Source organism: Zalophus californianus, chromosome 9 (assembly GCF_009762305.2).
Source record: "Zalophus californianus isolate mZalCal1 chromosome 9, mZalCal1.pri.v2, whole genome shotgun sequence".
In the NCBI taxonomy this organism is placed as follows: domain Eukaryota; kingdom Metazoa; phylum Chordata; class Mammalia; order Carnivora; family Otariidae; genus Zalophus; species Zalophus californianus.
Window position 1 is genome coordinate 140,221,969 of NC_045603.1, and position 14,552 is coordinate 140,236,520.

At 46.4% G+C, this 14,552-nt stretch overlaps 1 protein-coding gene across 4 annotated transcripts in view; it reads right to left on the bottom strand.

Moving 5' to 3' along the window:
* ZMYND11 (zinc finger MYND-type containing 11) overlaps window positions 1–14,316 on the bottom strand; it is a 124,689-nt gene extending 110,373 nt beyond the window's left edge. Inside the window, exon 1 of one of the 4 annotated variants that reach the window (XM_027592005.2) lies at window positions 14,196–14,316. The gene's annotated coding sequence lies outside the window, so the exon portion shown is untranslated. Of the gene's footprint in view, window positions 1–12,939; window positions 13,063–13,778; window positions 13,924–14,090 lie in introns of those variants that run through there. The other 3 variants (XM_027592001.2, XM_027592002.2, XM_027592003.2) reach the window with 3 other exon arrangements.
* Between the last annotated feature and the right edge of the window lie 236 nt (window positions 14,317–14,552).

Consider the following 14,552-nt stretch of genomic DNA (forward strand, 5'->3'; position numbering starts at 1 on the left):
CCATCTTAAGAATGTGCTAAACCACTGAATTGTGCACTTAAAACACAAGTCACAGAAGCCAAAGGACATTATCGTCTTATTCAAGTGAGGAGCCATACACAAAAGTAGAATTACACGAACCTCCTATGCTTCAGTTAACAGTTCGCCATATATTTTAAATCTATAAACTATTTTCAATTTCCCAAGACCTAGCATCAAACATTCAATACTGTACACAGTAGCTTACCCTTTTCTAAAAAAGATTTGTCAGAGAGAGCGCGCGCACGCGTGAGAGAGCAGGGAGCCCAGTGAGGACTCGATCCCAGGACCCTGAGATCACGACCCAGCAGAAGGCAGACGCTTCACTGACTGAGCCACCCAGGCATCCCCATAGTAGGTTATCCTTAATAACAGAAAATAACAGTGATTAAGTATAAATTATAAAATTCTGTTTAAAAAAGCCCTAACCCTAACCCTCTGCCAGCAAAAAATATCAAAGATACATTTTATACGGCCAAGTTCCAAATATCAATGAAAAGATCTGTGCCTACATAACTTAAAATATTAATACAAAGATATTTTTTGTTTGTATTCCTATTTTGACTCACATTACTTTGTGCTTTTATTAATTAGTATTCTGAGTCATGTCCTGGATATTTATGAAAATGCAGACCAAACTATGCCAAACCTCTCAAAAGAATATAATCTATTAGTCTACCTCCAAATTTATGGTTTTCACAGTATCTAAAGGTGAGCGCACTAGAGCTTTTTTTAAATTGAAATAAGGACCTTTAAACTAAAGTATGCACACCTCTGATTACCGTATTTAAGAAATTAATCACACGACAAGGAAAAAAGCTTTCCAACAAGTTACTGTTACAGGACTTAATGTAAGTAGAAAACACAAAGACTTAGTTTATCCTTATTTAAAAACAAGACATGTAAGAATTGTTGAATCATTACATTGTACACCTGAAACTTAACATAACACTGCATGTTAAATATACTGGAATTTAAAAAACTTTAAAAAAACTTAAAGATGTGGGGCCCCTGGGTGGCTCAGTCATTGGGCGTCTGCCATCGGCTCGGGTCATGATCCCAGGGTCCTGGGATCGAGCCCCGCAACAGGCTCCCTGCTCAGCGCGAGCCTGCTTCTCCCTCTCCCACTCCCCCTGCTTGTGTTTGTTCCTTCTCTCACTTTGTCTCCCTCTGTCAAATAAATAAATAAATAAATAAAATTTAAAGATGTGTAAGTCTTCAAAATAAGTGATTTTTTTTTAAGCATTAAAATTTCCTTAAAGCAAGGTGACTGGAAATCGAACATAAATTAGATAGATACACACTACCTGCTTAAACTGAGTACAGAGACAGCAAACAGGCATTCTCCTGATAAGCCACGGTCATCAGCACGCACACGGACACCTGCCTGCCCTGCACCAGGGTTCTCAACCTCGGACCCTCTCACGGAGCAGACATCTGTGTTGTGGGAGCTGTCAGCAGAGTCCCTGGCATCTACCCACTAGACATGACAATCTCCCCAGGCATGACAATCAAGCATGTCTGCATGTCTCTAGACACTGCTGAAAACCCCGCAGGGAGCAAACTCACCCTTACACACCAGTCAAGCTTCTTACATTTGTGGACTTGACTTTTGTAATTGTCTATCCCCTTTACTGTTCACCAGTGACTGACACACTAACCTCTTTCTAGTGTGCATGTTTCTCAAGATTCCCTTTCCCTTTAAAATTTGTTTTAAATGTCTATCCACCAAATATCAGACCACCACCCTGATGACAGGGTCATGGTGTAGGAGGGTGGAAGTTCCTCTCTGAATGAAGGGTGGGGTTTTTAGATCCCTGCTACCACGGATATGAACTAGCCTTTTTAGATTCTTTGGTCTTAAGTCATCTCCATGCCCGACATGGGACTCAAACACACAGCCCTGAGATCAAGAGTCACACTCCAGCCAGCCAGGTGCCCCTGGTCTTGTTCTAATATTCAACCAAAGCCAAAAGTGCAAACATTGTATTCTGTCTTAATCCACTTTTCTTAAGACTGCTTTTGAGGCCAAACATGTTTTCAAGTTTTTTTTTTTTTTTTTTTTTTTTTAACGTGTGACCCTTGTCTACACAAGTGCTGCTCTGTGTTCTCTATTTTTAAAGACAGAAAACTACAGGGGCAAGCTGTCCAATTAATAGAAGACAAAATAAGAGCAATTTTCTCATATTTTATTTGTAGCCATGAACTTTTGGATGAAATAAAAGATACAAACATGAAAATCAGCATGGATTCTCATTATTTGCAGAGCGCACGTTTGAGTTCACCTGCTTGCTGAGATCCGGACTTAGGGCCAGTGGGCTGTCGCTCAGGACAGGGCAGGGTCCCAGCTGCAGGGGAACCAGGGCTGTCTCCTGTTCCAGCTCAGACTGTCAACGGTGTCCTTTCTGCAGGCTACTTAATGTCACGTTTTTTGCATTTTTGTGCTCTGTGCTGGTGATCTGGTGTGAACAGCCCAAGCGTGGTGCTGAAATGCTGTGCTGAGCCCAGCAGGCCACGGCTGCCTCCGGGGTGTCAAGCAAGCATCCTTCAGGCACTCAGTTATGGTTATGGGGCCATCACCCAGAACCAGGGAGGAAAGAAGGTGTGCCCATTTGTGCCTCAGGCCAGTCTGGAAAGTGCTAAAGGATCTACGGTGCACAGAAGGTGGAAACGCAGCAACATTTGTGGACCCAGGAGAGGACAACAGATCAAAAAGTGTAGTGGACAGCACCGTTGTGAGGCTGACAGCCAAGGAAATTTAGTCACGTTACCTGGGGTTAGGAAAACGCTGGATCTTCCTCAGCTAGCAGTGCTGGCTGGCTGGCATGTTTCAAAAAGGGACACCCCGCGAATAAAGTTAAATTTGGCAGACAAATTTATGCAGTAAAAGGGTTATGGGCAACAAGTTTTCAGCACTGAGACTGGCTTTTTTACAAGGATTTTAGCAAATGACCCTGTAGCATGGAAATGGCATTTTGGTTCACAAAAATGTGACCAGAGAGCTGGCAGGAACATAGGCCTGTATTTCCCCCCAAGGCAAAGGATCCCGGTTGGGGAATTCAGTGTTTGCGGTGACCTGACAGCACAGAACTACGGTGAATAAAAAGAATCAACTGTAATTACAATAAAATGTCATCTTTACTTTTTAAATGCTTTAAATAGTCATTTTTAGGACACTGTAACGCAAACACCCTGAAAGCGGGGATATGAAGAAAACCGCAGCTTCTAGCATATTTCCAGTTAGATGGAGCCAGCATGGAACAGATGCCACCAGACAGAAGAAGTACTACTCGACCTAAGGATATGCTCACCACATTATTTCCTAACACGTCTGGTAAAATGACACAATCACTGTCTTTTAGGAACTTAAAAATCTACAAAACAGGGCACATGATGTTTGTGTTGGAAATCATTGCTAAGTGATCACTCATTTACAGCAACCATACTAGCAGATGCTAAGTTTATGAGAAGGCTTAATTTCTCGAATATTTTTTTCAAGGGGATTTTATCATAATTTGCAGATTGTATACTAGTAAACGTTAACCTTGAATAAGGACAAATAACCATTCTTATCTTCAGAACCAATCTAAGTACGTGTGAGCACCACGATGAAGGGATAGAGAGCAGAGGGTCACAGGAAACAGGGCAATTTCATCCACGGCAAAGAGCTTACACCAACAGTAACACATATCACCTAATAACTGTTGGAATGAATTTAATCTCCGTTTATAACGACCTCTCTTTCTTCCTAATACATTTGCCTTTAAAATACCAACTCTTTAATGCATAAAATTAGACCAAAGTTTGCAGTTGAACTTTTCCATTATGTAGATTCTGATTACATGAGAATCAACTATAAGTTTTTAAAACCCTCAATTATTTAGCAGTCCCTTTAAGGATATTTTATGATCACGAAGGAGCAAATCTCATTTTACTGTATTTATATTTTTATTATAATGAATGAGCAATAGAAGAACTAAGAAGTACATGACCATTTTCCAGATCACAGACCGCCAATCACGCGAGGGGTGAGAATACGCGGCACGTGGGCTCCTGGCACGCACTCCTGCACCAATGCCAAACCTCCAGAAAAGCATGCGTTCAGGCTGACCTCTAACCTCTGAGCAGGACTGCGTAACACACAGTCTGGGCTTGTTTCTTACACTGTCTTTGTTGAACGTATGTAATATACGTATCAAAGTTTATACTACCTTTGAAAATGTAGGAAATACTGGATTACGTATTCCAGACAACCTGACACCTTCCGCATCTTCCACTGTGAAGTGTATAGCAACAGGCGGACAGTGACAGAGTCTGCCAGTAAATCTGGCACTTTCTGTAGCTAAACTGCCAAATACCTGTTATTTTAATACAATGTCTGTTTCTAAAGTACTTCAAGTTTGGTTACAATGTGTTTCCTGGAATCTTGAAAAAGGGTATGAGAAGGTTTGGTCTCATATCATATTTCCACTTGATGTGTGGTGCCTGCAAAGGCTGCCGTGTTAAGGAGGATTCTGAGGAGATGGTGAGTGCAGGTACGTCTGCAGATCCCGGGTGGGGTACAGGACTTCCTGCACGGGCCCTCTCTCGCCCGGGGGAGTAAGTCATTCTGGAAAGTGGAAGATGAGCTGACATGAGAAATCAAGTAGAATTTGGGGCCCAGATGATCGTGTGGTGCCTACACCATGCAGGCAATGAGGAAAAGAACACAGCATTCTTCTGTCCATCTCCGCACACCATGTACAGCACTACGCTAGCTATTACATGGGAATTTCAGTCAGGGTTCTCAGGTCAAGGAACTGGAAAGACAATAACAGACAACAGAAGAACTAGCGGAGGCTAAAGCGGTCAAATTGAGGGGACAGATCACTGAGGGTCGGCAATAACGTGAAGACGAAACTTGGCAGAGAACAAAAATGCCCACAAACTGTAAAGCAAATTTTGAGCTGACTTCAGCACTGGAGGTGGAAGGAGGGGGAAAGTGGATACCCGAGTAAAAGTTACAAAGTATTATTAATACAACCAGTACTAGGTTAAAAAATAAATCACTACTGAAAGGATCAACAGAATTACTGGCTGAAGTAAGGTTTACTTAGAGGACAGCAGGAGTAGAGAGCAGACTCCAAAACAGCCTGAATGACAGGGTGAGCAGAATCCCCCGGGGCCGATGAAGGAAAGGAGGAGGGGCTCCCAGTTACCTCCACTCGCTGCTCAACAACAGTGTCCAAGCCAAGGCGCAAAGAGGCCCCGAGCAGAGCCAGGGGCCGCCCAGCCTCAGAAGGCCAGCATTCAAGTCAGCATGTCATTTGGCAGAATTCAAATTTCTCTCAATTGCTCCCTATAAATCCAACTTCCTGTGATCCTCTTCCTATTATTTACAGTAGACATTCGAGGAAATGGTATCTCAACTTAAGAACAAATACTGCCTCTTACTGGTGACATCCGTCTCACATTTCCCACGCTACTCTTCAAGGTGAGATTCCGGAGAACACTCCATAGGGGCGCCTGGGTGGCTCAGTCCATGAAGCGTCTCCCTTCAGCTCAGGTCATGATTCCGGAGTCCCGGGATGGAGCCCCGCATCGGACTCCCTGCTCCGCGGGGAGCCTGCCTCTCCCTCTCCCGCTGCCCCTCCCCCCGACTCGTGCTCTAATAAAATCTTAAAAAAAAAAAAGAACACTCCATTTAAAATGCATTTCAATTCAAACAACAGCAAGTACTACAACTTTTGAATGTATCTGGTAATCTGAGATAATTGTGTACAGTTAAAGTGTGACGACACAACTCTAAAAGCTGTGTTTGTCACGTGACCTACAAGTAGAAAAAGTCAGAGGGCCGAGAGCAGCGGGAGACGAAGCGTGCACAGGGCTGCGCCCGCACCGCCAACCAGCCCGGAGGGAGGCTGCCCGGGCCACTTCCTCCCTCTCAAGCCCGTCTGCTACAGACCCTGGCTTCCAGAGAACTAACGAGCCAGGACAAAACCCTGCTGGAAACCGGACCAGTGGTTGCTCAGTTTAAGTCACCTGAAAATAACAGAGACTAAAAGCTACTTTTAATAATCCTCAGAAAATAAAATTTAACTTTCAAATCACTCAAATCAAAGTTTCTTACCTGAACAATCCAACATGAATACACGAGTACAGATCGCAAGTGAGAGGCTTCCTAAAATTACGTGTATCTAGGCATGCAGAATAGTAAAAGAAGGCATTTCAAAATAAAAGAGCCGGTATTTTGACATTATATATTAAATGTGGTATTTTTAAACATAAAAAATATTGAATTATAAGTACAAAAGAAAGGGGCGCCTGGGTAGTTCAGTCGGTTAAAGCGCCTCACTCTTGATTTTGGCTCAGGTCATGATCCCAGGGTCCTGGGATCGAGACCTGCGTCAGTCAGACTCCCAGCTCAGCCGGGAGTCTACTTTAGATTCTAATAAGTAAATCTTAAAAAAAAAGTACAAAAGAAAAATAAATCACCTTGAACTTTATATCCTCTATAATCTAAAAAGACAACACCTCTAATGATAAATAAAATGCCTGAAAAGTCTTTTTAAAGACGGTATCAATGGAAATCCCAAATAAATTAACCTCAGTTGTTCTTACTGGAAGGCCTCAGCAGTTAAAGTAGATGTGCTACACATCAAAACCAATTGCAAATTAAGGACTTGATCTCCCAGATACCATTTTTCAGGTGCAGCTCAGAGACGGAAAAACCAACAACAGGCAGATAAATCAAGAATCTACAAAAAACATGAGAACCTCCTAACACCTTTTATGTTGAGATAGTCTCCCCATGCAGAGCCTTCTCAATGCTTACCCTTCATTTAAAAGACTTCTTAAAAATCTTTCCATAGCTATTAAATGAGAAAACCGTACTTAATACCCCATCCCAACATCCCTTCTGAGGAGCACCAATGGTCTGGGTCTGCTCATGCTACAACTCAATTCATCATGTCTCTCTTCACCATATGTCACTCATATTACTTTATTTTAGGGAGCCCCATGCGGGACTCGATCCCAGGACCCTGGGATCATGACCTGAGCCGAAGGCAGATGCTTAACGACTGAGCCCCCCAGGCGCCCCTGTGCCAAGTTATCTTCCTAGTGTGAGCTGCCAGCAGTGACAGTAAGACAAAGAACCCATTATCGATGCCTGCCCTTCCTTCATCACTAGCTGTTATTACCAGTGAAACTACAATTAACAGGAACTCTGCATTTGGAAAGTTCTGACTACCAGGAGGTATCTAATACTCCTTTCTTCCCACCTCCTACTTATTGTAAGGGCAGCAGGCATAGTGTTACATTCTTTTACTATTTTGTGCTTTTGCAGGATTGTAAATGCACATGTGGAGGATGAAGATATCAGTATGAAGATCACAGTAGTTGGTGAATTTTAAGGGAACAGCAACCGAACAGAATATAGGTGCGGTAATCAAACACTTGAACGCAAAACCCATCTGATCCTGTACTGTGTGTGACCTCCCGCACTGCTAATGTACCCTCGGAGTCCACTGCCTTCTTGTAAATTATAGGGTACTTACAACTATGTTATAACAACGTAACTCATCACATCATCTGCAGTAATACTCCTTACTGCAACTCGCTGTTGCAAAGATGAAAGCAAGAACACAATTGCCTGGGAGAGTAGGTGCTAAGTGCCCCCCCTTTTTTTAAAGAATTTATTTGACAGAGACAGAGAGAGCACAGATAGGCAGAGTGGCAGGGAGAGGGAGAAGCAGGCTCCCCGCTGAGCAAGAGCCCGACGTGGGGCTCCATCCCAGGACCCTGGGACCACGACCAGAGCCGAAGGCAGACGCTTAACCGACTGAGCCACCCAGGCATCATCCCCCCATTTCTTTTTAAAGATTTTATTTATTTATGAGTGTGTGCACAAGTGCGCACACAAGCAGGGGGAAGGGCAGAGGGAGGAAGACTCCCTACCGAGCAGAGAGCCCTATGGGGGACTTGATTCCAGGACCCTGAGACCATGACCTGAGACAAAGACAGGCACTTAACCGACTGAGCCACCCAGGCACCCCACCTAAGTGACCCTTAAAAAAAACAATGGTGCTGCCACAAGCAAGATGTTTACAATGAAACCCAGCTTTCTAAAACTGCTTCTAAGGTAAGCTTCTAAAGGGACCTAATGTGAATATACAGTCAAGTTAAAATGTATTCATGACAGATTGTCTTGTTATAAATCACAGTATCTTCCTGATTTTTAAAAAAACTTAGCATTTTTTAATCCCCATTGTGAGAATTAGTATTAGGTGCAAGCTCTCAACATACCCATTAAAAATTCTGTACATATATTTCTTTTGTGTTTACACAATAAATGCCTAAGTAGGGAAGAAGATTCTTCCCTCTTTATATTTTAAATTTACTTAACATATAAGATTAAACTGGAGAAAATATTAAAAATTTTAAGTGGGTCTTCCTGTCACTTAAATGTTTAGCTAACATCTGGAGAAAATAAAAAATCATTAATAACAAAGTTGTTTTTAGTGGTGAACATAATAAAAATCACAAAGTTACAAATCAGAATAAATTTGAAATCAGTGTTAAGGGGCACCCGGGTGGCTCATTCGGTTAAGGGTCTGACTCTTGATTTCAGCTCAGGTCATGATCTCAGGGTCCTGGGATCGAGACTCCCCCCCCCCCCCCCCCCCCCCCCCCCCCCCGCCCATGCTCAGTGGGGAGTCTGCCTGTCTCCTCCTGCCCGAGCTTTCTCTAAAATAAACAAATCTTAAAAAAAAAAAACACTGTTAAACCCTCAGAAATAATTTTTTTTTAAAGATTTTATTTCTTTATTTGACAGAGAGAGACACAGCAAGAGAGGGAATACAAGCAGGGAGAGTGGGAGAGGGAGAAGCAGGCCTCCCACGGAGCAGAGAGCCGGATGCGGGGCCCGACCCCAGGACCCTGGAATCATGACCTGAGCCAAGGCAGACATTTAATGACTAAGCCACCCAGGCGCCCCTCAAAAGTAATCTTAACTCATATGCAATATACCGGTAACTCACATACATTGTCCCAAAGCACTTAGACACTTCCTTCTGCCACACTCCCCTTGCTTCAGTAACTGTTACCTGGCAAGTGTCTAGTACACAGTAGATTCCATAAATAACAATGTTTCATGAATGAACTCAAGGTATTAAAACATACTGTACTTATCATAAAAAAACACAATACTTTAAAGTAATCTAACGAAACAGTAATTATGGAGTAACGACAAAGGCATTTAAAACAAAACTAGTTAATCTACTATAAATATTACTCAGTTTACAAAATAAATAAAACACAAGTCTTCATCAATACACATCTTTTCAACAACGGGATCTGCAAGACTTCTCTGAATAGATGAGCCATATGATGCCTTTAAAATGTGGATTTAACAGTATTCCATTACCTTGTAATTTCTTTAATTTCATGTAAAGCTAGGCAAATATTTAGCCTTTTGGCTATCGAATAGAAAATATAATCAAGAAGTACAATGAAGATTAGTTAAATGTCTAAATATTTACTAGTTCCACGTATTTACCTCAATTTTGCAAATCTAAGTATCTAACAATTTGTTAAATGTCCCTACCAATACATAATGAACTACACAAATATTTTTTTAACATCCAAGTAAATATACATACTATTGGCACTTGTAAATAACTTGTACATTAAGTATTATACAACACTTTCACAATACAACTAAATAACTTTTCAAGAATTTTCTGAGTGGAAAATTATTAACAGGCACACATGTGCAATGAGATCTTTCCTTAAGGCAGTACAATATGTCTAAAATACTACAGCTAAGACTTGTTTATTCAAAAAAAGCCATATGCTTGGGTATTTAGACTTGATTTTTATCTCCTTCCCATTAAACTTCGTTTCTATCACTTTACTTCCTATCACAGGAATTCTCAAAACTTTTATGTTCTACAGAACACATTCTCTCACAAAGCTGCTAGCTGGTGAGTGTCTGTTGGGATGGGGGTGTGCTAGGAGGTGGTGGGGCCTTCCGTAATTTAAAGGAAGACTGCTGTGCTCTTCACTCATAGGATTTCTAACAGTGGAACAGCCTATATGAAGAACTTTGCATAATGGCTAAGACTTGGTGAACGTTCTCTATTTGGTACATAGTATCATGGTAATCATTTGTTACAAACTTCTGAATACCAAAACATTTCAAAAATCAAGACCAAAGGACAGACCACTGATGAAACAGAGAACTTTCAGATCACTAACTCATCTCCACAAAATCACTGCACCAAAGCAGACTTAAGCAGTTTTGAAATTTTGACAATACCACTGCAAAAAAGCAACTCAAAGCTGTTGTGCAAGAAATACAGGTAGAAATTAAACTCAAATCCGTTATTTTTTGTCAAAATTCCTAGAAAAAATATTGGTGAGGGATTATGAATTCCACAATGACTAAATCAAGAGGTAACAAGTAGTGATTCTTGATTCTGAAAGTCTTACTGCTACAAGTGAATACAAAACATATAACCTGAAGCAGTTGCAGACAGGGTGACAGATGTGGGAAAAGAGAAAATGATTCACTGATTACCAATGGTTCAAATAAGAACTCTTTACACTATGTGCTTCAGTTACCCAAGACCCTTCATCAAAGATACAGAAGTCATGATGGGTGGGTAATGGGCCCCGGGGGGAGGGGGGCAGGAAGTCAATGAGTATGGAGTTTAAGTCTTACAAAAGGAAAAGAGTTCTGGAGATGGATGGTGATGCTCTCTGCACAACAGCATGAATTTATTTAATACCACTAGACTACACACTTTAAAATTTTGATTTTGATACATGTATTTTACCAGTAAAGAGAATAAATGCAAAAAAAGTAATGACAAAAAGATCCTTAAAAATTGCTCCAAGTTAGTGAGCCCTGAGGAATATAACAAATTCTTATTTTCCAACTCTGGGATAATTAAAGTGAACACATGGAGGGATTCAGAGGTATGCGCCAACACACACAAATTAGTAACCAAGGCACACATAAGCATGCTATGCTGCAATTTCAGAGGTCCATTCCTTTCCACACCCGTTCCAATTATCAACCCAAACTGAATTTGATTCAACTGACTTAAATTAATCTAACAGTGATTCATGCATCCATAGCCCTACAAAGTTGGTACAGTTACTATCCCTCTTGTTTTCCAGTTGGGGAAACTGAGACCAGACATGGCAAGTTTAAGTAATTTGCCTGCTGTGACTTTGCTAGTAAATGACAGAGGAGAGATTCAGACCCGAGCCATCTGGCTTCAGTCATTTTGCTATATGCTACCTCTCTAATCTAGAGGACAAAAAAAAAATCTCATCACCCTGTTTAAAAAAAAAAGTGAATGTTAAGTGCAAATTAAGGTTTTCAAAGAGTGAAAAGTTTTTAACTATCATAAGGCAAAGTCTGGCCATTAACTCAATTTTCCCCACAGATACAACCTCTTTGCTTATATGATGTCTTTCAGGTAAAATTCAATTGAAGGATGGTAAAGGTAGGTAAAGAAAATAGGACAACCAGAGGTTTAGGTCTTGAAGCATTATTAGGACAGCAAGCGAGCGATACCTCTAATACAAATGTTAAAATTCTTAATTTCAATTAATGTCTCAAGTATGCCAAAGGGTAGGAGTGTCTATTACACACTATCTAAAACCACCCCTAAAGGAAAAGGGGTAGAATTACAAAAGGGTTAGAGTTTACATAAACACGTGTCAATTCAAAGAAACATGCAAGAGAACATCCAAACTACCGACATAACCATGTCCCAGGAATATTCAGCATGCGCTCAGGAGCGAAAACTAACACGTTCTGTGATTTTTCTTTGTAAAGCAACTACATATGTGTGTATTTAAACACCTTACAACCGGTAACTGCAAAAATAAACTTCCCACTTTACAGAATGTAAAAGGAGACTCAGTTTTCACATGAACAACATCTACGGGGAAGAAGTACCATGTAAAAGACAGAAATCCTCTGTTAACCACAGGTAGAATTAAGCAAGGAAAAAAAAAATGTATTCATTCTGTCATAATCACATCCCACACCTTCGGATCTTTGATTTTCTAGCCTAGCCATTTAAAAAGAAGAGTCCACCAAAATAATCCCTGTAACCAGCGCCAGTTAGCCAAAGACGTGGAAAATAACACCCCTAAACAAAAATTCATATTCTATATCCTTATTGTACAAATTAGAACTCAGAAAAAAATCACAAAGGTGACCTTGTTTACCAAAAAGCATTCAAACTTTAAGTACAACCAAGACTATCTCCCTCATAACTTCCAACCATTAATTAGAATCGATGACCCCAAAACCTGTAGAGGTTATGCATCCCACAATTAGTAAGCTACAACTACTCCATTTCTCAGTTGAAAAGAAAACAAGTTAGCGTTTTACTTTCTGCCTTTCAACAAACAGATGATTTTTCAGCAGGTTTACAGTGGGATGCAGGGCACTGGAGGACCGAGGACCGAGGACCGAGGACCCAGGACCCAGGACCCAGGACCCAAACCTCGGGGAGCCGGACTGGCCGCTCCAGCCCACGGGCGCCCGTCCCCGCACAGGCCACCTGGCACCTGCTCGGCGCCCCCGGACCCCCCGGAGCCCACCCACACCCGGGCCCCGCGCGCACCGCCAGCAGCATGCAGCCGGCCCGCACCCCCGCGCCAGCGGCCGTCCACGTGGAAGCTGGGGGCCCGGGCCGCCCCAGGAGCCCCGCAGCCCCCGGCCCCGCTCCGCACGCCGTGCCGAGGCCCCGGGAGGACCTGTTGAGGAGGCGCAGGCCTCGCCGCGGAGCCCGGCCCCAGGGGACGCGGAGCGGGCCTCGCCTGGGTGCTCGGGGACCGCCTTGCCCGGCCGCGGCCGCCGCCCTCACACAACGAGCCACGCCGGCGCCCGCACTCCCGCCCTCCCCCACTCACAGGGCCGGGTTCCGGCGGACCCCAGCCCGCGGGCCCCAGGCCTGGCCGCGCGGGAAGGGCCGGCCCGGCGGGCGGCGCTCACGCGACTCCCCGGCTTCCGGCCCGAGCAGGCCCCGCGCGGTCCTCCTCCTCCTCCTCTGGCCCGCCCCTCCCGGGCCCGCCGAAGGCGAGGGGGCGCGGGCGGGACCCCCGCAGGCCCCGCCGCCCCCGCCCGCCTACACAAAGCCCGGCGGGCCGCCCGGGGCTGCTCGCGGGAGGGCGGGCGGCGAGCGCACCGCCGGCGGCCGGAGAGGCTGCAGCCGGGGCCAGGCTCCACAAAGCGACGGCGCCACCGTTCGGACGCCCCCGCCCGCGCCCCGCGCCCGCCGCGGCCGAGTCTCCCACCATTATGTTCCGGTCCTCGCCGCCGCCGCCGCCGCCGCGCCCGGCCCTCCCCCTCCGCGCCCGGCCCCGCCGCCGCGCCGCCTCCTTCCCGCCGCCGCCGCCGCCTCCCGGGCCCAGGCCTGCGGGGCGCGCGGGGGGGTGCTCCCCGCCTCCCGGCCTCCGCGCCGCCTCCCCGCCTCCCGGGCCCGCCGCCGCCGCCGCCGCCGCCGCCGCCCGCCCGCCGCCTTCCTCCCCGGCCCCCTCCCCGGGCTCCCCGGCGGCTCCCCCGCGGCCCGGCCTCCGCTCCGCTCCGGCTCCCCGCCGCCCGCCGCCCGCCGCCCTCCCTGGCTCGGCGCTTCAGGGGCGCCATGTTTACAAGCCTCGGCCGCGGACACCCGCGCGCGCCCGGCCGGGAAGGCGGCGGCGGCCGGGCGGGCCGGCGGGGGCGCGGGGGGCCCGGCGCCGCCCGCACTTACGGGGTCTCGGCGCCGCGCGGCAGGCCCGGGGGCCGGGGGCGGGAAGTTGGGCCGCCGCCGCCGCCGCCGCCGCCGCCGGGGAAAGTTTGCGTCCTGCGAGGCCGCGGCGCCGCTCACATGGCGGTGTGTGCGCGGGGCGGCCGCTCGCCCGGCCCGGCCTCCTGCACCTCCGCCCGCCCGCCCGCCCGCCCCCGGACTTTATTGTGTGGCCGGGCCGGCCGCGCCGCGGGCTCGGGGTGCGGGCCGCGGGGTGCGGGCCGCGGGCTCCGGCTCCCTCCCGGCCGGGCCGGCGCCGCGCACGCCCACACCCACCTTCCCTCCGTCCTGTCCTCGGCGCCTGTCTCCGAATTTGCTTCAGCATATTCTTACATATCCACACATGCACTTGATAGCGGCACACACGTGAAGGCTACGTACGTGCGGGCACGCGGGAGCCGGGAGCCGAGCGCACAAAGCTCCCGGCGCTCGCAGCATCGTCAGGCTCGGACCTGCGGGCCTGGGGGCGATGCGGGCCCACGTCTGCTCCGGGTGCGCGGCCGTGCGCCGGCCGAGCTGCCGGGGCCTGGGCGGGCGTCAGGGTGTGGGTGAGCAAAACCGGGAACCTGCTTTTGATGTCTCCTTAGTTGGATCAGAAACACCTGCCGGGAGGTGCTAGCTTCCCCGGGTTCATGCATGCACACACGGGACTGTCGGAAAAACAGGACCACCCATTATCAGTTAGGCAAAAACAGTGCAAATCTGTGTAAGAAGCAGCTTCTCTTTTTCTTTTCGTAG